The sequence below is a fragment of the Pristiophorus japonicus genome, chromosome 13, assembly GCF_044704955.1.
Source record: "Pristiophorus japonicus isolate sPriJap1 chromosome 13, sPriJap1.hap1, whole genome shotgun sequence".
NCBI lineage: Eukaryota > Metazoa > Chordata > Chondrichthyes > Pristiophoridae > Pristiophorus > Pristiophorus japonicus.
The window spans coordinates 173200972-173227938 of record NC_091989.1 but is presented as its reverse complement, the minus strand read 5'-3'; the positions used below and the strand labels follow the sequence as shown (position 1 = coordinate 173227938).

General features: G+C 46.8%; 1 protein-coding gene across 4 annotated transcripts in view; it reads left to right on the top strand.

Annotated features, from left to right (window-relative positions):
• gse1b (Gse1 coiled-coil protein b) overlaps nucleotides 1-26967 on the top strand; it is a 643131-nt gene that overhangs the window by 357134 nt on the left and 259030 nt on the right. The gene's annotated exons all lie outside the window — the stretch shown is intronic.

Sequence of the window (26967 nt, the reverse complement as noted above, 5' to 3'; positions counted from 1 at the left end):
ACGTGCCCTTAACCTGTCCCTGCGATGCAGTTAATGCTGTTTGTATTCACTTTAGATTAGAGAGATTTTTTTAAAAAGCACAAGTGGTTCCTTGTCCTGCCACGTAATGTTTTATTTGCAGTTTAAGGTTTACATTCTAGATTCATCAGGACCTAAAACATGCAAATCTGTAATGGATTGTGCAGACTGTGTGGCACCCAGGCAGATTGGGTGACGTTTTATTTGCCACGGTGATTCTAGTCCGGACTGCTTGATAGTCTCTGAGGAGCCCAAGTAAAATTAGATTTGGGCATTTGGCTGTGAGTGCACGGAGTGCGTTGATGTGCCACAGAAGAACCTGCAAGAGGTGTTCAGCTGGATGCAGTGGAGGAACTTTCAAGGTTAGGAGGCAATAACACAAGATGAGAGAGGCTAGTCAGTGCGGTGGGCCCCTGTGCCCCCCGATGACCTATGATATATCCAAGCTCGAGAGTGCTCGACAGCATCACTACAGGGCAATGTTGGACGCCAGTTCACAAGTACTCCAGTCCCTCACCTATTGACTGTGGGTGGGGGGGGGCCGGGGGACACGTGGAGGGGGGCGGACAAAAGCACTCCCAATTTCTCCCTGAGCTGCCTGTGCCCTAACTCGCACCAAATCCCATTCACCCATCGTCCCTGTGCTCGCTGACCAACATTGACTCCCGCTTAAGCAACGCCTCGATTTAAAAATTCTCATCCTTGTTTTCAAATCCCTCCATGACCTCGCCCCTCCCTATCTCTGTGACCTTGTCCGGCCCCACAACCCTCTGAGATCTCTGCATTCCTCCTATTCTGTCGTCTTTCACATTTCCGATTTCATCGCTCCACCAATGGTAGCCGTCCCTTGAACTGCCTAGGCGGTAAGCTCACTAAACCTCTCTACCTCTCTTTTTCCTCTTTTAAGGCACTCCTTAAAACCCACCTCCTTTCTGCCCTAATTTCTCCTGCTGTGACTCGGTGTCAAATTTTGTTTTATAACGCTCCTGTGAAGTGTCTTGGGATGTTTTACTACATTAAAGGCACTGTATAAATTCTTCTTGTTGTTCTTCACATAGTGTGCAGCGTGAATGGAGTTTTTCCAAATAAGAAGGATCGGGTCTCTCTCGGTTTAGTACATACAGTGTAGGAATGGGGGTGAAATCTTTTAACCAAGAGCAAAATCCTTGGTTTCCCTATAATTAGTGCAAGAAAGATTTGCATTTATGTACAAATCATTTTACATCTGAGATCGGTATATTTCTGCTAGCCCAGAGTATTAAGGGATATGGAGCCAAGATGGGTGGATGGATCAACCATGATATTGAATGGCAGAACAGGCTCGAAGGGCTGAATGGCCTTCTCCTGTTCCTACACCACCGTATCATTTCTCTCAAACGTCTCAAATGGCTTCACAAGCGGTGAGGTGCAATAACTGGTAACACTTGAGGGAACGGCCAGCCAGCAGACGATTCTGGGAGATCACACGTCTCAGAGCCATCGTTCCTATAATTTTTGTTCGCGAGCAGTTGCCAAGAGGAACACGTTTTTTCCTTGTTTTCCTCCAGAGATTAATTTTGGAGCTGATTGATTCCTGCTCCCTGGGGTATACTAGTGCATTCCTGCACTGTTCTGATCTGATAGTTTGTTGTGGAGTTGCGGGGAGGCTCAGTGTGTCGGGTGCGTTGCTGCAGCTGTCACGGGACTGAAGCACGGAGGCTTGGTTTGTGCCCACTCTGCTGAATCCCCAGGCCTCGCCATCGTCAGGTGGCGCTGGGCAGAGGCCAGGACCCTTCTGCAAAGAAGGGAATATCTGCCACAGCGAGGGATTGGCAAAGGTTTGGTGGCAGATTGCCTGTCTGCACACCCCAGCCTATGGGCCAAGGACAGACTGGGACTGGGAAAGATAAACAAAAGCAATTTCCCCTTGTGTGGCACGCCCTTGGATAAATCGCCATTGAGGACAAACACCCAAAGGACCGACGGGCCTTTTCGTGGCTCTAAGGGTCTCTCCTTTCGATCCCGTAGGTTGGGTCTTGCTATGAATGCCAGTTGTGTTCATCCTGTGGAACAGGTTTGCATATTTCCTGTAGATCTGTATCTCGGGCAAATATTAGTAAAAAGGAACACATTCTTACGGGGCACCTGCCTTCTGCACTGACCTAAAGGGACAGCTGATAGCCAATCTGTCAGTGCAAGCAAGCGTCCAATCAGAATGTGGCTTTCAAACCAAGATTTGCGTGTTGCTCTCTACCTCAAGTGTGGGAGAGGAGGGACAGGATTAATGTACCTGCTACCTCAGGCACAATAGGTCACAGCTGAAGGAAATTGTGACAATTAAGTTTTTCGCGGACAGGAACGGGTAAACATTGCGTCAATGTAACTAATAGGGAACATTTTAGGCAATGCAAATAATCAATACCTGAGCTCCAGCTACAGGGCCTGATTCCTGAGAACAAGAGGTTTTATGAAGAAAGGTTGATCAGGTTGGGCCTATACTCATTGGAGTTTAGAAGAATGAGAGGTGATCTTATTGAAATGTATAAGATTCTGAAGGGGCTTGACAGGGTAGATGCAGAGGGGAATCTAGAACTAGGGAGCATAGCTTCAGAATAAGGGGTCGCCCATTTAAAACGGAAATGAGGAGGAAATTCTTCTGCGAGGATCATGAATCTTTGGAATTCTCTACCTCCTGAGAGCTGTAGAGGCTGAGCCATTGAATATATTTAAGGTGGAGATAGACATATTTTTGAATGATAAGGGATTTAAGGGTTGTGGGGAGTGGGAAGGGAAGTGCAGTTGAGGCCAAGATCAGATCAGCCGTGATCTTATTAAATGGTGGAGCTGGCTCGAGGGGCCAAATGGCCTACTCTTCCTATTTCTTATGGTTTATGTAAGGTTGTAGTCTACCTGAAAGGTTTTGACGTTCTTGTCCTTGATGTTTGCAGCTTTTAATTGATAATTTATGGGTACAAATTAAACTAGAAGTCATTTTCTTGCCACCGTATGATGGTCTGTCTGCCTGAGGGGGGTGCTACTGGAGGTGGCGCGTTGAGATAATGTGAGCCTTATTTATTTTTTCTCCTTTTTATCGCCTGTTATTTGTGACTTTGGGTGTCCGGGGTAAATTTAGCGAGGCTTTGTCAGTCGCACAGGTTTCCTGGACAGCGGATGTATACGCGCCCAATTCACAGCCAATGCTCCCTCTAATTTGTTTTGTTGCGCCGTCCCTTTAACTGGCTGCGTGGCCCCCTCAAATCTTCGCGCATGCGCAGTTTCTTCCATTTATAAGCCAGTGAGCGGCCTGCTTGGCGCTGCAGCTTAGCAGGAGTGTGTTCACAGCCCTCCCAATTTTGTGACAGACATTTTGAGAGTTGAAAGTAAGACAGCGCCAGCGTGTAGAAGATCAGCCATGATCTTATTGAATGGCGGAGCAGGCTCGAGGGGCTGAATGGCTTACTCCTGCTCCTAATTCTTGTGTAGATCTAATTGCCATATGGAAATTTTTGAAAACCAGGTCCTACAGTGTTGGCCTCGGCCTTTTTTAAAAAAAAAAAATTTAGCAGCATGACATTTGAGCACGTAAGCTCTATTAGGTAATGCGTCTTTAAGTTGGGGGCAGGAGGGGCTTGTGGTTTTGCTGTCTGCATTTAAAGTTTCAATTTTTGGACTGGAAACAATTTGGCACTTCTGAATTAAAGTTGCCAATTCGTAGTGCGGCCTTTTTAAACTCGTTCTTTTCCTATGCAAGAAATGTCTGAAGTGATCCGTGTCGATGTAGGAGTAGCTGTCATTGCCTCACATTACTTGCTCTACTTGTACAGTAACATTACAGATTCATTATGTTCAGCAGCTAGTCAGCATGTGTTGAACTTGGCGCCCTCCTTTAGTAATCAAGTTATCTCAGCTCAGGTTACAGGTGTCTTTCTGATTCTGCAAGTCTAGAACCGCAGAGCATCATCGGGAGCACGGCGTGCCTCTCTGACACCCTCTGGACATACTGTATAACCAGAGTGGCGCATCATTCAGCTCACGTCTGATGCTATCTACGCATTATCAGAGATTGTAGAGCGCTGTGATTGGGGCCCAGGAGAGGCGAGGACCCAGGGGCAGCACGGGCCAGCCCACACTGCGATATGTGTGTGCACTAGATCCATCTTGGTTCTTAATCCTTGCCACTTAATCCTTTTGACAAGGTCCCACGCAAGAGATTAGTGTGCAAAATTAAAGTACATGGTATTGGGGGTAATGTATTGACGTGGATAGAGAACTGGTTGGCAGACAGGAAGCAAAGAGTTGGAATAAACAGGTCCTTTTCAGAATTGCAGGCAGTGACTAGTGGGGTTCAGTGCTGGGATCCCAGCTATTTACAATATACATTAATGATTTAGACGAAGGAATTAAATGTAACATCTCCAAGTTTGCAGATGAAACTAAGCTGGGTGGCGGTGTGAGCTGTGAGGAGGATGCGAAGAGGCTGCAGGGTGACTTGGACAGGTTAGGTGAGTGGGCAAATGCATGGCAGATGCAGTATAATGTGGATAAATGTGAGGTTATCCACTTTGGTGGCGAAAACAGGAAGGCAGAAGATTATCTGAATGGTGACAGATTAGGAAAAGGGGAGGTGCAACGAGACTTGGGTGTCATGGTACATCAGTCATTGAAGGTTGGCATGCAGTTACAACAGGCGGTGAAGAAGGCAAATGGCATATTGGCCTTCATAGTGAGAGGATTTGAGTATAGGAGTAGGGAGGTCTTATTGCTGTTGTACAGGGCCTTGGTGAGGCCACATCTTGAATATTTTGTACAGTTTTGGTCTCCTAATCTGAGGAAAGACATTCTTGCTAGTGAGGGAGTGCAGCGAAGGTTCACCAGACTGATTCCTGCGATGGCAGGACTGACATATGAAGAAAGACTAGATCATCTAGGCTTATATTCACTGGAATTTAGAAGAATGAGAGGGGATCTCATAGAAATATATAAAATTCTTACAGAATTGGACAGGTTAGATGCAGGAAGAACGTTCCCGATGTTGGGGAAGTCCAGAACCAGGGGTCACAGTCTAAGGATAAGGGGTAAGCCATTTAGGACCGAGGTGAGGAGAAACTTCTTCACTGAGTTGTGAACCTGTGCAACTCTCTACCACAGAAAGTTGATGAGGCCAGTTCGTTCGATATATTCAAAAGCGAGTTAGATGTGGTTCTTACAGCTAAAGGGATATGGGGTACTGAAGTTGCATGATCAGCCATGATCTTATTGAATCGTGGTGCAGGCTCGAAGGGCCGAATGGCCTACTCCACCTATTTTCTATGTTTCTATGTTTGGACCAAAACCTAGCTCTGTCAAGCCCGTGTGGTGGCTGGTGTGCAACGGCCACCATGCGTTTAAAAAAAAAATGCACGCTCAGCTATCTTCCACCCTTCAGGATGTAGTTCAGGATCCAGAATATTAGATCCTTCATTGAATCACCTGTGAACTCATCCCTTTTTGGTGTGGAAGCAAGTCATCCTCGATTCGAGGGTCTGCCTAAAAAAACAAGCTGATAAAATAAAATGCAAAGTACAAAAATACCCAAGACTGCTCAAAGTGGAGGGGAAGCATTTGAGAAGGCGTTGAATACTGAGTCTCTTCATTGGGAGCACGCGGAAGCCATGTACAAACAGTACAAGGAGGGACAAACCAAGCACCCCACCCACCCATCCCTCAAATATCTTCTGCCCCACCTATGGCAGAGTCTGTAGATCCCGCGTAGGACTCATCAGTCACCTTAGAACACGTATTAGTGTGGAAGCAAGCATCCTTGACTCCAAGGGACTGCCCAAGAAGAAGGAGATAACCTTTCTGAACTGGGCAAGATTGGAACAAGCCAGTTGTGGCTTTAAGATGAATCCACTGTTAAACTGCAAACCGATTTGGATTGAAAACCCAGTGAAGTTACTTGCATGTTTACTGTTAGTGACTACCTCTATATAGGTGGGAAACTGCCAATATACTTTCTGCTGTGAACTTGACTGGTTCCACAGGATATTCTACTTTGTCTTTTTGTATTTCTTTTTATCAGTTTTTTTTAAGCTGCACTTGCCTCTCTCAATCTGAGTTAGACACTGGACTCTGTCTCCTCCGCCTAAAAACAGCATTTAGACGCCAGAGAAATGCTATCATACAGATTGGGCTGCAGTGAGTGTATCAAAGAAACAGACTGTTGGAAAATAAGACACTTTCTCAGCAAACCCAAAACTCTCAGATATTTAAATAATTCATAATTCCTAAACGGCTGCATGTGCAAGATACAAAGTTCTGAATAAAATTTCCTGCAATCATCAAATAAATAGACTGTTCCATCAGGCTAGAGGTTTATAGCGAGAACAAGCCCAATATATTAACCCAACTCGTACCTTTTTCTTCTTCACCGCGTATTTCTACAGTGCTCCTTACTGTTACCAAAGAATCCCTGCTTACGTACGATATCTAACATAGAATCATGCAGGCCATTCCGCCCATCGTGCCTGAATGCCAGCTCTTTGAACGAGCTATCCAATTGGTCCAACTTCCCTGTTCTTTCCCCACAGCCCGGTGAATTTTATCCTTTCCAAGTACATATCGAACTCCTTTTTGAAAGTCATCGCTGAATCTGCTCTCGGCACCCTTTTGGGCAGTGGGTTCCAGATCATCATAACTCGCTGTGTAAAAATGAATTCTCCTCATCTCGCCTCTGGTTCTTTTGCCAATCACCTTCAATCTGTGTCCTCTGGTTCCCGCCCCTCCCACCAGCAGAAAGAGTCTCTCCCTATTTTCGACGACGAGGAAGACCAATGTTCCCTATAAGCTGCTCTCTGTCGGTCCTGTGCAGCCCGGGGTCCAGCTTTTTCAATGTGAAGGGACCGCGCACCCAAAAAATAATGAGGGAACATTGGTAAAGACTCTGCCACATGTGTGCGCAGCCACATTGGCTAGGTTTTCATTTGCTTCAAAACTAAAGAAAGACTTGCATTTATATAGCCCCTTTCAAGACCACCGAACGTCTCAAAGAGCTTTATAGCCAATGAAGTACTTTTGGAGTGTAGTCACTGTTGAAATGTGAAATGTGAAAACCGCAGCTGCCAATTTGTGCACTCCCATAAACAGCAATGTGATAATGACCAGATAATCTGTTTTTTTTTTTGTTATGTTGACTGAGGGATAAATATTGGCCAGGACATCAGGGATAACTCCCCTGCTCTTCGAAATAGTGCCATGGGATCTTTTACGTCCACTTGGGCAGACGATACCTTGGTTTAACGTCTCATCCAAAAGAAGGCACCTCTGACGGTGTGGCACTCCCTCAGCGCTGCACTGGAGTGTCAGCCGAGATTTTTTTGTGCTCAAGTCCCTGGAGTAGGCTCTTGAGTCGTTTTTTTTTGTAAACCTTTTATTCTGTTTGACGCACAATCATTTGGGTGCCTTGAGACATTAAATAACATTGCCTATTTCAAGAAAAAGTGGATACTTGTTCAGGGATGGGTTTGTCCGTTTTGAAATGAGGCTGGGTTGGATGTTCTTCTGTCAATGGCTCACTGTGGTCAGTAGTCAATAGTGGAAATGATTGTCTCGCATGAGACGACTCTTTTAGCCTATCAATTTTCAGTCCAAGGGTGTGATAAATGGGCACCTGCTCAGTGGAAGAGGACCCAACGAAGTCTGTGTGACTCCTAATTGCCTGTATTTTTATTTTTAATTTAGTCAATCTAATAAAAAGGAATTTCCCATGTACTAATACTCCAAAAATGTCCCCAGTGGGCCAGGAGAAGACATCTGTGTAGTCACTCTGTGATCACAAACTGGTACATGAGGGCGGTAAAATACACTTGGGGGCCAGGGACACAGCTGTGCAGTAACATAACCCTGTATTCCCACTAACCCCAAAGGAACTCCTGAGCCAGGTTAAACCTTAAAGGCATCTGGATTATTAGATTTTATATACAGTATGTATATAGAATATATTTATATATTATTTTATATATTCTATAAAACAATTTATACTGAAGCACATTAACGTGCGGGTAGTTTAATTATCATTCTTATGAGCATAAGCTGTGCGACAGAGTTCCTTTATATGTTTTTGATGGAGCATGTCATTTCTTTCTGTGGATAATTGTAATATTTAGTTGCATGAGGCTTGTGAATTGGGACTAAAATTCCCCACAGAGTTGCACTGAAATTGTTCATACTGCCAGCTGAGTGGGCGATGATGATTAACTATTACTTCACATGAGTAAAAAAAAAAATAGAAACCTGCTTTTAAATTGGAGCTTTGTAGCGTCACCTAATTTACGGACGAAGATTGGAATACACAAAAGGCCATTTTTGTGACTTGCTAAATATATATTCTTTGTATTGTTATTGGGCCATTTCCCGTCCCCTCTCCTGAGGGTGTTGCGTCTTGTTGAGTTGCACAGATGCTGATTGCCCAACATTATCTTGCCCAAGTGGCCATTCACCACGTGAGAAGCATTGACCGTGAGCGTCTGCAGGCTATTTGTCTTGCAGGCCAAAGCATCGTCTGACTTCTACATGCCAATGCCTCTAGCACTGGTCATTAGAACAAGAACCGTTGCTAATTATCCTCCTCTTGTTGCACCCCTGCTGCCAACTTGTCCATCCATGGCCTTGCCCCTCCCTATCGCCGTAAGCTCCTCCAACCGCCCCCCTCCACCCCCTCCCCCCCCAGCCCGGCACCCCGCGATGTCTGCCTCTAATTCTGCCCTCTTGAGCATCCCTGATTAGAATCGCTGAACCATTGGTGGCCATGCCTTCTGTTGCCTAGATACCAAGCTCTGGAATTCCCTGCCGAAACCTCTCCGCCTCTTTCCTCCTTCAAGCCACTTCTTAAAACATACCTCTTTGACCAAGCTTTTGGTCACCTGCGCTAATTTCTACTTATGCGGCTCAGTGTCAAATTTTTTAATCTCATAATACTCCTGTGAAGCACCTTGGGAACATTTCACTACGTTAAAGGAGCTATATAAAGACAGGTTGTTGTTGTTGTGTGAGATCGGCCAGGGGTCCAGTTCAGCTCCGCTAACTGGACACAGATCAAGGATCGAACCAGGACAAGCGACCTGGAAGGTGAAGGTATGGCTCCTTTCCACACAATGCAGTGCATTTTCTAGCTGAGCTGTCGGAGAAATTCTTGCATTCATATAGTGACCTTTCACGACCACCAGATGCCCCAAAGTGCTTTACAGCCAATGAAGTACATCATAAGAAATAGGAGCAGGAGTAGGCAATTTATCTGCTTGAGCCTGCTCCGCCATTCAATAAGATCATGGCTGATCTGATCTTGGCCTCAACTCCACTTCCCTGCCCGCTCTCTAAATCCCTTAACTCCCTTTTCAAAGTGTAGTCACTGTTTCAATGTGGGAAATGCGGCAGCCAATCTGCGCACAGCAAGCTCCCACTATGAGTTAATGACCAGATAATCTGTTTTTCAGTGATGGCGCATTGTAATTTAATCAGAAGGTCAGCGAATGGGTGTGGGGATCACTTCAGTGTAAATAGAAGTTAGTGCTGCTTTAAAATGTAGTTTATACACGCTTCACAATAGAAATTAAAAAGAAATGGGGAGAGGTTTAAAATGAGCTGTTGACTGTGCGATGGGTGGTAGCAAATGTCAAAATCTACCCCAAAATCTTTAGTCATGACACTGTCGAATCAATTCTTTAAGATTACATAATTCACACTCCTCTCTTAAAAAGATAGCACCATCTAATCTAGGAGTAATTACTGCCAACAAACCGTTTGTGAACACCTGCTTCATTTAAGCATAAACTGTGCCTTTTTGTTTTATATGTTTAAATAGAAAACAAATATGCATTTTATTTCCAGTCGATGCAGGAAAGACTGGCAATCTCATGACTTTTTAACCAAAGTACGAAGGGTAAGCTCTTTTAATCCCATTCCTTCCTTATTTTAATTGTTTGGAGAGAAAAAACAAATTCTCTTCTCCAGCAGCTGTCAGTACAGGTGATCAACAGAAAATCACCACCACACTCCAGCCATGCACAGAACCCAAACAATATCCCAGTTACTGAATATCCACGCTCCATAAATATTTCAGCTCCCAGGACCAACCAAAGTATAGGAAGTTCAAAAGACTTTTAAGGTATTAAAGGTTGTTAGGGGTGGGGGCGGAAAGATCTACTCTTGTGTATATTGTGTTGTGTTTCTTATGCCTTGAAGGAGCATTTTAGTAAATCGAGAGAGAGAGAGAGAGAGCTGTAAAGTGGTTAAGAGCAAGCGTGTTCTTAAATATTTGATGATGCGCATTTCTTCCTAATTTGATCCACTTTGAGAGTTGCGAGCCTGACAGCTGCTATCACTTGCCGGAAAGGGGTCAAACTCATATTCCGAACAAATGGAATAGAGAAGGTGTTGTGGTGCCCCCATGGCAGGGGGAGAGAGACACACACACACACACACACACACACACACACACACACACACACACACACACACACACACACCAGAACTCTGGGCTGACAGCTTTATCAAGCCTCCAGTCGTCCAAATTCCATTGTTCCTGACATCTGTTTCGGCAAGTGATTAATTGCAATTAGTGAACTGTTTGAAAGCCCGTGGAAGAGCGTTCAGCAGAAACTCATCAAGATTAATGAGATGAGGCAGTTGTCAGAGGGACCTCTTCGGCAATTTTGTTTTGAAGCCGGGGTGTGCTGTAGGTGGAGTGCCGGCAGCAGCTAATATCGAGGGCTCTCTTCTCCCTCCCCCACTCCCCTCACTCTCGCCCTCGCAGAATCACAGTGTCAAAATGAAGCCTCCTCCCTCCCTTTTGTGGATGGGCAGCAAGATGGGGAAAATAAGCATTGCGGTTTTTTTTTCCATGAGGGACATCTGGTGTATTTTTTTTTCATTCTTTTCACTAATAAATTGCCAGGTCATTGGGACAGAAAATAGTGGCACTCCAGAGTTTCTGGCTCACTGGAAGATGGCCCGAGGGAACAGCTGAAACAGCCCAGATTCCTATTGTGACGCTTTCAGGAGATTTAAAAAAAAATATATATATATAAGCACCGGGGGACTCACTGCCTTTAGACCATTGCATAACTCTGCAATTTATGCTGTGCACGCCACTCCTCCTGAATTCTGACTTTTTTTTTGCCTGACACATGCTTCTGTTATATAACAGCTCAGTAATATTAGGATGGCAAAGATGTACTCAGAAGAATGCAATCAGGAAGGCTATAAATAGGAATGTCACAATATTATAATGTGCCAATACAGTCATGTCCAGAAAGGAAGTGTCTCTATTTTTAAAATGAAAATAAAAGCAGTTCCCACCATTCCCTCCGCCGCAGTCAGAAAGGAAAGAACTTATATTTATATAGCGCCTATCATGACCTCCAGAGGTCCCGAAGCGCTTTACAGCTTTCTGAAGTGTAGTCACTATTATAATGTAGGAAGCCCGGCCGCCAATCTGTACATAGCAAGCTCCCACAAACAGCAGTGTGATCATGACCAGATCATCTGTTTGTGATGTTGGTTGAGGGATAAATATTGGTAGGGAATTCAGAAGAAACTTCTTTACCCAAAGAGTGACAAGAATGTGGAACTCGCTTCCACAGGGAGTGGTTGAAGCGAATGGTATAGATGCATTCAAGGGGAGGTTAGACAAGCATATGAGGGCGAAAGGAATAGAGGGTTATGCTGATAGAGCTGGAGGAGGTTCGAGTCGAACATAAATGCCAGCATAGACTGGTTGGGCCGAATGGCCTGTTTCTGTGCTGTATATTCAATGTAATCCTATGATTTAAATCAGGGATGCTCAAGAGGGCAGAATTAGAAGAGCGCAGATATCTCGGGGGATTGTGGGGCTGGAGGAGATTACAGAGATAGGGAGGGGCGACAAAGATGAGAATTTTGAAATAAGAACAGAAGAAATTGGAGCAGGAGTAGGCCATTTGGGTCCCTTGAGCCTGCTCCGCCATTCAATAAGATCATGGCTGATCTGATCATGGACTCGGCTCCACTTTCCTGCCCGCCGCGTTGCTTAACCGCGAGCCAATGTAGGTCAGTGAACGCAGGGATAATGGGTGAACGGGACTTGGTGCGAGTTAGGACACGGGCAGCTGGGTTTTGGATGACCTCCGGTTTATGTAGGGCAGAACGTGGGAGGCCAGCTAGGAGTGGATGATGCGCTGTTTATAAGGAAGGAGCATTATACTGTGTAACAAATAACGTATTATTTGATCATTACACTGGAGCTGTGCTCCCTTGAGGTCATGGGGTCTAATTATGTAACCCAGGGGCACTCTGTAAGGTTAATTAAAGGCTAATTGCTCTTGGATAGATCTGAAGTGAATTAGAGTGTACTTTCTGCTTGCTGGGGAAAATTTTCTCTGTAGAATGGCAGACTCTTGTAAGGACCTTGCTCCTCACCAATACCAGGGAAATGATCAGGAAGTGACTGACTTTCTTCCTCCCATCCATGCCTTTGTTATCTCTAGACATGACTATTCCAATGTTCTCCTGGCTGGCCCACAATCTTCCACCCTCCATAAACTTGAACTCATCCAAAACTCTGCTGCCCATAATCCTAACGCACACCAAGTCCCATTCACTCATCACCCCTGTGCTCGCTGACCTACATTAGCTTTTGGTCCGATGACGCCTCAATTTTAAAATTCTCATCTTTATTTACAAATCACTCCATGGCCTCCCCCCCCCCCCCACCTTCAGCTGCCTCAGCCCTAACATTTAGAATTCCCTCCCTAACCCTCGCCACCTCTCTACCTCTCCTCCTTTAAGATGCTCCTTAAAACCAACTTCTTTGTACCAAGCTTTTGATCACCTGTCCTAACATCTCCTGATGTGGCTTGGTGTCAAATTTTGCTTGATCACGCCCCTGTGAAGCACTTTGGGACCGTTTATTACATTAAAGGTGGTATATAAATGTAAGTTGTTTATAATTTAATTTAACAATGTGCCAGAGATTTGTAATTGTGAATACTGAAGTGTAAGGTATGTCAATACTTTTACACATGCTAATGGATTCCTGTGGTTCTTTGTGGTAAAAGCAAGATGATGGTGCTGTGTTGTTATGGAAGGAATATTGAATCATGTGAAATAAAATGTAGGTGTCCCTTTAAGCCCCTGCATTTTTGGAAGGAATACTGGAGTCAGCTGTAGATGAGGCTGCAGGTCAGTGTTGTGTTTAAATCTCAGGTGAATTCATCATCATCATGATGGGCAGTCCCTCAGAATCGAGGAAGACTTGCTTCTATTCTTTTAAAATGAGTCCTTAGGTGGCTGAATAGTCCAATATGAGAACCACAGTACCTGTCACAGGTGGGACAGATAGTCGTTGAGGGTAAGGAAGGGTGGGACTGGTTTGCCACACGCTCGTTCCGCTGTCTGCGCTTGATTTCTGCATTTTTAAAAAATTTTCTAAATATATACTTTATTCATATAAAAATTTGCACGATACATTGGAAGGCAGTTCAGTACGTTTGGATGCGGTCAGCAATTCCATTCAATACATTTGGATGCTGACGGCAGTTCCGTTCAGTACATTTGCTTGCTTTACATTTCAGGGTACAATTCAGTACAATCCAGGATACATTGTGATACAGTCATCAAATTATGTTACATGTGGCACTATACAGTACACAGAACGGGTGAGGGAACAGTTACATTACTTTACAGCATACATTACTAAACAGTTGCTGAACTTGCATTATACATGGCACTGCATAGGTGTTTTCAGATCATGGTGCTCCATGTATACAAAGGTTTACAAGTACAGCCCGAGAGGAGTTTTATACTGATTCCATCCCCTGGCTTTACCGTGGCGGAAGGGCCTTAAACTGCGGCTTTTCCCCACCGTGCCTTTGCGGCGACTGAACCAATTTTTAGTGCGTCCCACAGCACGTACTCCTGGATCTTGGATTGCGCCAGTCTGCAACACGCAGACGTGGATGTCTCCTTGCTCTGGAAGACCAGCAAATTTCGGCAAGACCAAAGTGCGTCTTTCACCGAGTTGATGGCCCTCCAGCAGCAGGTGATGTCTGTCTCGGCGTGTGTCTCTGGGAACAGTCCGTAGAGCACAGAGTCCTGTGTGACGGAGCTGCTTGGGATGAACCTCGACAGCAACCACTGCATCTCCTTCCAAACCTGCCTTGCAAAGGGGCAGTCCCAAAAGAGATGGATGACAGTCTCGTCCACACCACAGCCAACACGGGGGCAGAGTGCCGTGTCTCTGAAACTCCGGCTGTGCATGAAGGATCTGACGGGTAGGGCCCTCCTCACCGCCAACCAAGCTACATCTTGGTGCTTGTGTGAAAGTTCTGCCTTGGTTTCTGCATGCTCTTAGCGATGAGACTCGAGGTGCTCAGCGCCCTCCCGGATGCACTTCCTCCACTTAGGGCGGTCTTTGGCCAGGGGCTCCCAGGTTTCAGTGGGGATGTTGTACTTTATCAGGGAGGCTTTGAGGGTGTCCTTGAAACGTTTCCTCTGCCCACCTTTGGCTCGTTTGCCGCGAAGGAGTTCTGAGTAGAGCGCTTGCTTTGGGAGTCTCGTGTCTGGCTTGCGGACAGTGTGGTCTGCCCAGCGGAGCTGATCAAGTGATTAACACATTGGAGATGGTTGACCTTGTGTAGATTGGTGAAAAGGAGCTGAAACACACACCATTTTAAGACTATTTTGTATCTAAGAAAGTAAGCCAAGGGAAGGGGGTCAAAACTGTGAACTATTCTCGGAATCGTTGTTTTGAAAAATTTTAATGTTCCCGTACGTGTGACTGGCTTGGAGCTATCAGTTGTTTTTAGTTTGTTTTAACTGACTTGATCTGCTGCAGTTCAGGGCTGTTGGGCAATCAGAGGTAAATTAAATAAATGTGGGTAGATTAGAATAAATATAGGGGTAAGTGAAAAATATTTGACTGAGGTGAATGAAAAGTGCGAGAAAAGTCTTGCACTTTATAAGAAGAGTCTGAAGGGCAGGACTTTTCGGGGGAGAAATTGGCCTCCTTTGCGTCTCCCGTTAGTGCCTCCAGGGGGCGGTAACCGGGCACTAAGGGGTTACCGACCGGGCATGGCAAAATCACCGATGCCCGCAAACGCCCTGGCAGGTTTGCACTGCCGCTAAAACTTACCGCCTGGATCTCCTGTGCCCCATTACCACACCGGATGTAATATTCGCCCCTTGCAGCATCGCCCGGCGCCAACAACGGCAGCTGCAGGAGGCGTTGTCACCTCGGCTGGCCGCTTTGGGGGTGCTAATTAAAGGCAGTGGTGGTCAGGTAGGCCACATTTTATTTATGTCCCTGCAATTGCTCAGCCCTGGACTCTTTGAGTGCTTGGGGCTGAGATGCGAGTATCGCAGGTGCCGTCGCTGAACATATACAGCCTTTGGGAGGGAAGAAGACTCTACAGACGGCAGCGCTGCACTGAGCATTGCTCAGCGCTCTGCTGCTACAGCTCCCTTTCGCGCTCTGAGGGAGGTGATGGCGCTAGATTTAGCATTCCGCTTTCCGCTTGGAGCGCTAAAGCGGAAGTTCCTGGCAGATTCACATGTCCCGCCAAAGTAATCGCCCCAAACAGGGCGCCACGCAATTTCTAGCCCAAAATGGCTCACCAGCAGAACTCTTGGAGATTTGGAGGATACACTTTTTAGTAGCTTGTGCCGGGAAAGTGTTACAGGAGATGTATTCTACATGCAAAACTTTCAATATATTATCAATATAGAGTGTTGAATGACTTCATTGGAATCGGAAAAGGGGGTATTACTGAAAGAGCAGACTTGACACACAACCGCACTGACGACCATTGAAGTGCCCGAGGTCAAAGACTGCAGCTGCATCATTGCAACAGTGACTACACTCCAAAAGTGATTCGTTGGCTGTAAAGTGCTTTGAGATGTCTGGTGGTCATGAAAGGCGCTATAAAAATCCAAGTCTTTCTCTTTTTGATAGTCCTGTTCCATCACATTACTGGACTTTCGAACTCCTCCCAGTTGCTTCCCCCTCAATAATTGACACTTGCGGTTCCATCAAAAATGTTGAAAAAACAGAAGGGCAAAAAACAAATGTGCGTAAAGGGGCAGGACCCCACCCTTGGGGTGGCCAATAGCAAGAGCTTCAATCTTGTGCCATGTAATAGTGATGTTGGCTGGTGACTTGACACCATAATATGCATCTTCTGGTTTTGTGGTTTTGGCTCTCGGCCACTCTTGGTGCAGTAATGTGCCATCGTTTTGAAAATGAAACACTTGCATCTCTGCTCCGTGCAATTGTCTCCCCTTTTTCCTCCTGAGGAATTTTGTGACGGGCGAGATGCGGTTCCTCAGGTTCTCTGAAGGATTCTTGTTTGTCTCTGCCGCAGTCTGCTCACTGGACGGGTTATTGGTGCACAACCGGTAGGAAAAGCTCCATTTTTCTCTTTATTTGACACCCCGCAACAGAAGCTTCCTAACGAGTGACCAGCCGACATATGGCCGTTGACAGTCCACACTGAATCCGAACTGCATTAATACCCTGACACTGGAGGCAAGTGTCAGCGCGGGGGGGGGGTCAAAGGGCGGTCTGGTAATGGCAGGTGGCTGTGAGACACAAACAACCCCTTATGACAGGTGTTGCTTTGTGTCTGGTGCATCACCAATTGACAACTGAGTATCAAAGCAAATTCCTAGCAAAATGAGGAGGAGAATGGCATCCATCGTGAAGTCAGCAGATGAGCCTAACGGGGCTATGCATTAACATAATGTACTTCACCTTATCTGCATTGGACATGTGGGCCAGGAAATTCTGTTTGTCACTTAGCACACTGATAATCCCATTGTTTTTTTTTGTTAAGAGCAGAAGGGACAGCAAAAGCCCATTAGGCCAAACAAGCCCATCCCCTTTTCATAGATCGGGCCCATCAACCAACCTTCTCACAATGACCTTTGATCGCTTCTTCCAAAATGTATGGATGACAAATGACCCCCCCCCTCAGCCGAGGTATTACGAGTCAGTGGAACTGTGTCCCAGCATTATAAAGAAAGACTTGGATTTATATAGCGCCTTTCACGACCACCGGACGGCCCAAAGCCCTTTATAGCCAGTAAAGTACTTTTAGAATGTAGTCACTGTTGTAATGTGGGTAAGTAGTTACTCTGTCACTTTTTTTTGTTGTTGTGAGGTGGTTTCCGTACTTCAGAACAAGGACAGAACCTACTGCCCACTGAGACTTTCAGGCCAGATTTTAGAATCCGGTCTCCGGTCCGGTTTGGGTATACGGCAGGACGTATGCTGGACACGCTGCGCCTTTGAGGTTGTGTGTCCTCGACTGTACACACATGCGTACACGGGCAAACAGGAGGGCCTCACTCCACCGACCTCTGAAGCGTGTGGCTCAGAGGCAGCTTCGGGAGAGCAGAGAACGTCAAGTCTGTGAGCCTTCGCACGATATGAGCATGCCATGAGGAAAGGATCCTTCGGCCCATCAATGCTCACCCTATCCTGGGTGCAATCACAATCGGCAGTACAACTGCACTTTGAAAATTCTACAACATAGCTTCCAAGTTTCTTGATCTCGGGGCTGTGGGTTGGGGAACCTCCAATAGTTAAAAAATTCTGTCTTTTCCTGAAACGACAAATTTTCATGGAGCGCAGTTTTTCACAGCCGAGAGAGTGGGGTCACACAGCTTCAGAATACAGTAAGAAGTGTTGAATTATAATAGAGGAACACAATATTGATAGTAGTTATATACGTGGGTGGAAATCAAAACACAGTCACAGCCTGCTGTTAGCAGATGGAGCATTGTCTGAAGTGTAAATTCTCACCCGATCTGAACTTATCAGGGTACAGATTAGAGGCTAAAATTCCCAGTGTTCAGTTCCTGGGAAACAGTGGAATTTTAACCCCTCGGTCATCAGAAAGTTTGGAGCAGGTATAACCAGGGCCTTGACCAGAGGAATGACTTTGAATCCCATTTTATTTCTACCTTTTCTCCGTTCCTCTCCTAATATTGAGGCTGGGGCCACGGTTCTCCAAGCTCTTGACAACTTGTCTGGGCGAGGGATGGATGGGGGGTGCTGCCTAGATTTACCGATCAGCGTGATTTTAACACCAGCGGTGGCCCTCATTTATTTAGAGTGGGCCATCGAGGTTGTTATGTTAACGGTGGTCAGATCGAGGTCGGCGGGCTATTGGACTGGTTGAGGAATCACCGCTCAGCCCAATGCACTTTCCAGCAGGTGTCAGCTGGATGACAAATTGGGGGGTGGAGAGCCCAATTGGTTTTAGCCCCCTCCCGGCCGCCCTGCCTTTCCGGCCCACAGGCAAGGATGACGGAGGCTAATCCTCCCACCTCTGTGGCTCGCTCCCCTGCTAATGCAGGACTGATCTTTCCCAGAGAAAATAAACTTAACAACTCTATAGTGGGGGGGGGGTGGAAATCCCATTTGAAATGATATGGCATTTTTTTTCAGCAATGACCTGGGGTGGGAGTGGGGGAGGTACAAGGCTGTCTACAGACCAGGGAGCCAAAGAGGAAAGGTCTTGCCTGCTTTCTGACTCAGACCATGGCCTCCGGCCTTGTTCTGTCAGCAGCACTTGATTAATGACTAATTTTTGGGTGGTTGCCAAGAGGGGTCATGCAGGGCAGGGCCAGAGGTTAGGGGAGTGACAAGGGGTCAGTGAAGTTCAAAAGTCAGCATTGCTTTGTTGGTGTGCTGTGTAATTATCAAGAAAAGCTTGTTTGTTCACAAGGAAGATAATTAATATGCCGGGCTGAATGAAGGTCGGGAGAAATGGACCCTGCCTGACCCTGTTTATTGTTCAGTGCGAGATTAGGGGCCATGCACTTTAGACCATCTGGCCCAGGACTGACCACAGCAACTCCCCCTGAGTGGGCGGGTGTCAGTCCGCCACATCTCTCACTTTTTTGACTCTTTTTAAAAAAAAAAATGTGGCATTGCTCCGTGCTGGGTTTTCTTAGACCAGCCAGCGAGACAGATGGTGGAGGAAAGTGCGAGAAGGCTGTGTGTTTCCCCCTTGTGTGGAGGAACTTTGAAATCACGCTTTGCGGTTCCAAGATAAACTGTCACTCAACCAGTGGAAGTGCTGTGAGCAAGATGAGGTGAGCAGCAGATGAATTGCCTCATAGGTGCTTATATATATCCGTCTTTCAGATGAGAGGTTAAACCGAGGTCCCGTCTGCGGATGTAAAAGATCTCACTGCACTATTTCGAAGAGGAGCAGGGGAGTTACCCCCGGTGTCCTGGTCAATATTTATCCCTCAACCAACATCAGTGAAACAGATTTATCTGGTCATTATCAAATCGATTGTTTGTGAGAGCTTGCCGCGTTTTCCACATTACACCAGTGACAACAATTCAAAAGTACTTCATTGGCTGTAAAGCGCTTTGGGATGTCCGATGGACGTGAAAGGTGCTATCTAAATGCAAATCTTTCAGAAAATGCTGGAAATCTCAGCAGGTCAGGCAGCATCTGTGGAGAGAAGAACCGTTAACGTTTGGGGTCGATGACCCCGTCAGAACTGGCGAATGTTTGAAAAGAGCACATATTTCTTTATATAGATACAGAGAGATAGATAAATAGATTGATATATATCGTAAATCTACAAGGCTAAGAATGATAGAGATAGTGAGCGATGGATAGATCTATATAATATGTATATACCTATAGACATGCACACACTGTGTATTCTATAGACAACCACGGTATATTCAGACACGTAGGCATGCACTGATTCTGTCGAGCCAGGCATTGCCGGGCTCCTGTGCAGAGCACTGCTGGGCTTTCCAAAGGTTGATGCCATCTGCACAGTGATAAAAAGGCTTGAAGATGATAAATAGATAAGTAACACGTTTATTGGATTGCAGTTTAGAAGCAGCCACTTTGGGTTTGGTGTGTCGCTAATGACAGGCTTATGTTGAAGGATGACACATAGCTCCCAGTTTAAATCAGCATTAAGCTGCCTTTATGGAGGGTGGGGGGCGGGCAGGGGGAGTGGGTGGGGAAATCAGCCCCGTTAATGAAAACCTTTTAGCAAGTGGTCTCTCGCTCTTATTGTTGAGGCAGCTGTTAAAAGTAAATAGCAGGTTTACTGAAAAATGACCATTGGCAAGATGGAATAATTGGATATTAATAAAATTACAAGGGTAAAATTTCAATGTCTGTTGTTTGTGATGGTTTGCAATTAAAGTGATTATGTCTGCACAATCATTCCGCCTGACTTTGTGCAAATATAATGTGATGCTGTTCATTGTCATTTTCTTTTCAATTACAAGTGCTGAACTCCAACCTGGCTCCTTGATAATGGGACGGGGGCAGTGCAGTTTGATCGGGATCTGTGCGCGCAAGTGGGAATGGTCCAACCATGGTATTTAAAAGAGAGGGTACTATTCCCGATGCAGTTCTTGTAGATTTCTCCTGCCTCAGAGTGGATATAATTTGATTGGAAGAGCACATTCTGAACACTAAGTTAGTGTCTTGGCGTGACTATTTTTGGTTGAAGCCGTTCAATACAATGACTTAATGTTTGTCAAACTACATAGATTTAAAGTAATTGGTAGGATTAGAGGGGAGTTGAGAACCTTTTTTGCACAGAGGGTGGTGGGGATCTGGAACTCACTGCCAGCCTGAAAGGGTGGTAGAGGCAGAAACCCTTACACATTTTAAAAAGTACTCGGATCCGCATTTGAAGTGCCGTAACCTACAGGGCTACGGGCCAAGAGCTGGGAAGTGGGATTCGGCTGGATAGCTCTTGTTCGGCTGGCGCGGACACGACTGGCCGAATGGCCTCCTTCTGTGCCATGCATTTCTATGATTTTCTGATGGTGCAGATGACAATGCCAATGAAATTGAACCAGCCTCTTCTGACTCTCAAACTGCACCCTCCCCCCTCTTCCCCACCACAACTTTAAAAAAAAAAAAAAAATTTTTTTTTGTAAATTCTGAAAAAAGATTTGCATTTATATAGCACCTTTCATGGCCAACAGATGTCCCAAAGTGCTTTTACAGCTAATGAAGTTCTTTTGAAGGTATGGGATCTTGGGGGAGAGTGCTTTGGGTGTTCTGTGCAAAGCCCTATGCCAGGTTGGTGCCAGATTCCTCCATGCTGCTTGACATTGTATACCAGCTTTTTGTCAGGCTTCCCAGTGAACCAAGCAACTTTGGGTGTGTGCACGCATCCGCTGTCTTCTGTAGCCTGGCCCATTGAAGTCCTCAACTGAGTCCTGTGCAGCAGAGCTAGTGCGCGACCTCTCCCTCCGGCGAGCTGGCACCTGTGCTGTCCTTTCCTTCAGCCCTCCACTGCAGTGCTGAGGGAGCTCTGCACTGTCGGAGGTCCCATCTGCTCTCTCCGGTGGACATAAAAGATCCCAGGGCATGATTTCAATGAAGAGCAGGGGAGTTCTCCCGGGTATCCAGGCCAATATTTCTCCCTCAATCAACATAACAAAAATGATTAACTGGTCATTATCGCATTGCTGTTTGTGGGAGCTTGCTGTGCGCAAATTGGCTGCCGCATTTCCCACATTACAACAGCGACTACACTTCAAAAAGTACACTATAAATGTTAGTCTTTAAATCACAGATAAGTGTTGTCATTGAACATTCGATTCACTGACCCTGTACTTCCAGCCCCAAGCCACACTGGCAGCAAGGGTGATTTGGACTCCAACCTGATTTCCCCCACCCACGCTCCCTTCAAGTACAGTGCTGATGATTTTCACCCTCCAGATTCAATAAGCTGCAATGGTGGGCGGGTGACTTTTTTGTTTAGTACCAGGATTGCGTGATCTGTGCCAAAATATCCAGTGGTGCAATTAATAGATTTGTGGGTGTATTTTCCTTTGTCTGCTGGTGTCAGCAAAATTCAAACCCGGTGCGAGTGTAAAGCCAGAAAACCCACATTTAACATAGTGGCAGTTGTACCAGGAAAAAAAAATCAAAAGCCATTCGGCCCATCGAACCTGCTCAGTTCATGTGTGATCATTATATCAGTAGCCATGAAATTCCTCGGAGCTGCTTCTGCTCCACTGTCTCAAAGAAAGACTTGGATTTATATAGCGCCTTCACGGCCACCGGGCGTTCCAAAGCGCTTTACAGCAAATGAAGTACTTTTGAAGTGTAGTCACTGTTGTAATGTGGGAAACGCGGCAGCCAATTTGCGCACAAGTAAGCTCCCACAAACAGCAATGTGATAATGACCAGATCATCTGTTTTTCGTGATGTTGATTGAGGGATAAATATTGTCCAGGACACTGGGGGTAACTCCCCTGCTCTTCTTCAAAATAGTGCCATGGGATCTTTTACGTCCACTTGAGAGAGCAGATGGGGCCTCGGTTTAACGTCTCATCCAAAAGACAGCACCTCCGACAGTGCAGCGCTCCCTCAGCACTGTGCTGGAGTGTCAGCCTAAATTTTTGTGCTCAAGTCCCTGGAGTGGGACTTGAACCCACAACCTTCGGACTTGGAGGCGAGGATGCTACCCACTGAGCCACAGCTGACACTTTGGATTTGGATTGATTTTTTTTCTTGCTTCCGGTTTGTACTCTTGTTCCTAGGCGTTGACTTCTCTTCACCACCATATGTTGATGAGAAACTTTTTAAGGAACGCTTCAGTTCCTTCCCCTACTTCCTCCGAGAGAAATGGAGCAGTCTTATCAATATCTCTACAGCCCTCAACCCTCTTCACAAAAAGATCAGGCCAGCTCTCTTTTAATAGTATCAACTGAATTGTTTACCTTCTCTGGAAGTCTCTTTGACTCTGAATCTCTGGGAGTCTCTTCCATGTGCCCACTATAGGGGAATGTTTATCTAATCTCTAACCTCGATCAAGGATTGTGAATTTTAGCTTGTATCATCAAGTCCTGTACTTTCTGTCCAAGTTAGATAACTTGCGTACTTCAACCTTATCTATGCCATTCATTACTTTAAAGACCTGTATCATGTCCTGCTCAATCTTTTCTCTGGCGATAAGAAGTTCAGTTGCTGAAGACGAAGGCCGACAATCATTTTTGTCAACCTTCTGTGAACCCTTTCTTTGAGGTAGCTGACCAAAATTTGACGCCTCCATTGGCGTGCAATGACAGTACAAGTTGTTCAGAGGATGAATTCATTGAACCCACGTGCCCAGCTGGGAGTCATGCGCGAAGGGAGCACGGGTCAGAGACGGGCCCTCAGCCACCAAAGTGTCTGTTCTCCAACCGCACTCCCTCGAGGCACTGATCCCCGCTCAGAACCCAGGCTCTCTAAAGTTACCCGAGCAACCTTTTTTTTTAATTCGCTCTGGGACGTGGGCATCACTGGCAAGGTTAGCATTTATCGGCCGTCCCTAATTATCCTCGAAGGTGGTGGTGAGCTGCCGCTTTGAACTGCTGCAGTCCTTCCACAGTGTTGTTAGGGAGGGAGTTCCAGGATTTTGACCTCGCAACGATGAAGGAACGGCGATATATTTCCAAGTCAGGATGGTGTGTAACTTGGAGGGGAACATGGAGGTGGTGATGTTCCCCTCCAAGTTACACACCATCCTGGCTTGGAAATATATCGCCGTTCCTTCATTGTTGCTAGGTCAAAATCCTGGAACTCCCTCCCCAACAACACTGTTGCTCCTGCTGCCCTTGCCCTTCTAGGTGGCAGAGGTCGTGGGTTTGGGAGGTGCTGCCGAATAAGCCTTGGCGAGTTGCTGCAGTGCATCTTATAGATGGTACACACTGTAGCCACGTTGTGCCAGTGGAGGAGAGAGTGAATGTTGAAGGTGGTGGATGGGGTGCCAATCACCAGGCTGCTTTGTCCTGGATGGTATCGAGCTTCGAGTGTTGGTGGAGCTGCACTCATCATTCCCTAATTCCCTCCACATGCGTTCAAGTACATAAATGACTTTTTATTGGTGACTGAGCGATACTCAGTAGCAACATTTTCTCTAACATTAGTGAATAAAGTGGAAAATATCCCCCTTTGCCCTGCCAAACTTGGAGAGAATTTGACCTGCTTAATATTGGGATGAAGTGCTGCTGGCTACAGGTCTGTCATTGGTGGTGGATACACTGAGGTGATAGTGCGAGACCCACAAGAAGGACATTGACACGACGTTAAAGTGCATTGGCTTAAAGGTGCTATTTCTTATAGTGTGTGTGTGTGTGTGTCAGTCATTCTGTTCTCCCACTGCCGCCTTTTGTCTACGTCCTTTTTTTTCCCCTATAGCTCATTCAAAACAAGGCCGTGACTGAATTCACTGACATTCTTCATAAACCACAAAAGCTACTTTGAACATCCTTTCTTATCCCTCTCCCTTAAAGGATGTTACATTTCTGTGCCTCTCGGTGTGAATGGTTTGGCATTCCTGCTGCACTCACCCTCCTCTGCCCCTGTAATCTGAAGAAAAGTGAGTTGATAATGAATGCAAGTCACTGGGAGTTCCTGACCCCGCAGGCAGCCGCCAGTGAAGAGGTTTACATTCCTTCTCTCAACTGGTTGCTAAGTGTTGGAATTAGTGTTGGGCCTGTCTCTCAGCAAAGGCAGGCGCCGGAATGTGGAGGAGGCAGTTCTGTTCGTGTCATGTTATTACAGTGGCAATAACTATAATAACAGAGCGCGGAATCACTGACACTTAATAGCCTGAACAAGTGAATTCACCTGAATTTTCCAAATACGCCAAACTCCTGTGATCTGGATCACCCGTTTGTGCCGAGGACCCCCACAGGAAGTTCATCTTGAAGGGAAGCATTAGTACCTGGGCTCAGTGGGGTGGGGGAGGGGAGGAGGAGCATTGGGGGACGTGGGGGGGGAAGGAGGAGGAGTGTGGGGGCAGGGGATCGGGGGGAGGAGTGTGGGGGTAGGGATCGGGGGGAGGAGTGTGGGGGTAGGGATCGGGAGGAGGAGTGTGGGGGTAGGGATCGGGGGTGTTGTGTTGTTAAGACAGATGAGGCAGCACACAGGGAGGTTAAAGTAACAGTGATCTCAGTCTTTATTAAGACACTCCAGAGTAAGGAACAAGCCTTAGTGGCCGGCTTCTATACAGTGCTCCCAAGGGATGCTGGGATCCCTTGGGACTTCAGGGGATGCACTCCCTGGTGGCGGAACATGGGAGTGCATGCTTTACAGATACACAACAGGGAGGAGGGGAGGAGTGTGGGGTCGTGATCGCGGGGGAGGAGTGTGGGGGGGAGGGGAGGAGCAGTGGGAGTTGGGGATCAGGAGGAAGGGTGGGAGGGGCAGGGGAGGAGGAGTGTGGTGGGGGAGGGGGAAGGAGTGTGGGTGGGTGTGGTGGGGGAAGGGGAAGGAGTGTGGGTGGGTGTGATGGGGGAGGGGATAGGAGTGTGGGTGGGTGTGGTGGGGGAGGGGGAAGGGGTGTGGGTGGGTGTGGTGGGGGAGGGGGAAGGAGTGTGGGTGGGTGTGGTGGGGAAGGAGTGTGGGTGGGGGAGGGGAGGGGGAAGGAGTGTGGGTGGGGGAGGGGAGGGGGAAGGAGTGTGGTTGGGGGAGGGGAGGGGGAAGGAGTGTGGGGAGGGGAAGGGGGAAGGAGTGAGGGGACAGGGAATCGGAGGGAGAGGTTTTGGAATTAAGAGCTCTGGTATACTGCTTGGTGGCATCAGTATCTCTGGTCTTTGCTGATCTCAACCAGGCCAACAGTGGAAACACTTCTGATTGGAATCAGTGATCTTCGGGTATGGAGGGGACAAATCAGGCAGGGCCTGGTCCTGTTCTTTAATGCTATCCGGTGAACCTGCTGTAAAACGCCCGTGTGTTAAAGTAGGATAGGGTCGTGACCGGTATTAGGAGTCGAATAGCCTGGCAACACTCAAAGTCTAGGTTCAAATGTGAAGAACTGTACTTGAGAAAGATCTACTATTTTGCTTGCATTGTAGTATTGCCTACCTTGTTACAGCAGTGACTGCACTTCACTGCAAAGCACTTTGGGATGTCCTGGGCAATGAAAGGCGCTATTTAAAGGCAAGTTCTGCTTTTTTCTGTGGGAAAACAGCAGAAAAAAATGAAGCCATGGGGCTGAAAATTGCCCTTCGATTGGGAGCGCTGAGCTTCCAGGGCCGATACTTCCTGCGCCTGACCCGGAAGTCCCACCCCGACTTCAGAATTGGGTGGTGCGCCCCTCAAGGGAAGCGGAGGCTGTCTCCGCGCTCCGCGCCATTAGAGGGGCGCTCCCGGAGCGTCGGTGCGGCACTGAATCCAGCTAAGGGCCTCCTCTTTAAGGGGCCCCTCGGTGGCGGATGTCCGCCAGCTTCGCGACCTGCACGGCAATTTCCCCCGCGGGGCGCAAAGGGATCGGCGCAGGACGGCGAGGGGGTCAGTGCGCAAGGCGCTAACGTCTTCGCCGGTTGCGTGCCGGCCCGGGGCGTTGATCACTGGGCACGTCGCTGCCAGGACACCATAAAAGGGGACCATTTCAGCCCCAAGAACTCTTGCTTCAATGAAAAAAAGATGTTATACTGAAAGCTGCACTAACCAGCATGTGCCTTTTTAAGGGGCAGTCTGCCAAGCCACCAAATGCTGGTTGGAGTTTGGGAATCTGCTCGTGAATAAGGGACGAAGCACTTGGTTCTGACCGCCTGGTTGAATTGGATGCACCCCCCCACCCCCGCCAGTATCTTGAGCCCGCACATTCCTACACTATAACCGCAATCAAAAAATGTTAAGCTCATAGTGTAATCTGGAGCTCGATTTCCTGGATCATAGTAGCTGTAGAAGGCATGATGTGGAAAGCAAGCATGTGGCATGTTTGGATTGTGAAAGTGGCACAGTTTGCAATGCGGGCAGAGAGAGTATTTACAGAGCAGAAATATTTATAGTTCAGAGAACACTCTTCAACTGAATGGTTGGTTAGAAAAAATAAAGACTTAAATTTATATAGCGCCTTTCACGACCACCAGACGTCTCAAAGCGCTTTACAGCCAATGAAGTACTTTTGGCATGTAGTCGCTGTTGTAATGTGGGAAACGCGACGGCCAATTTG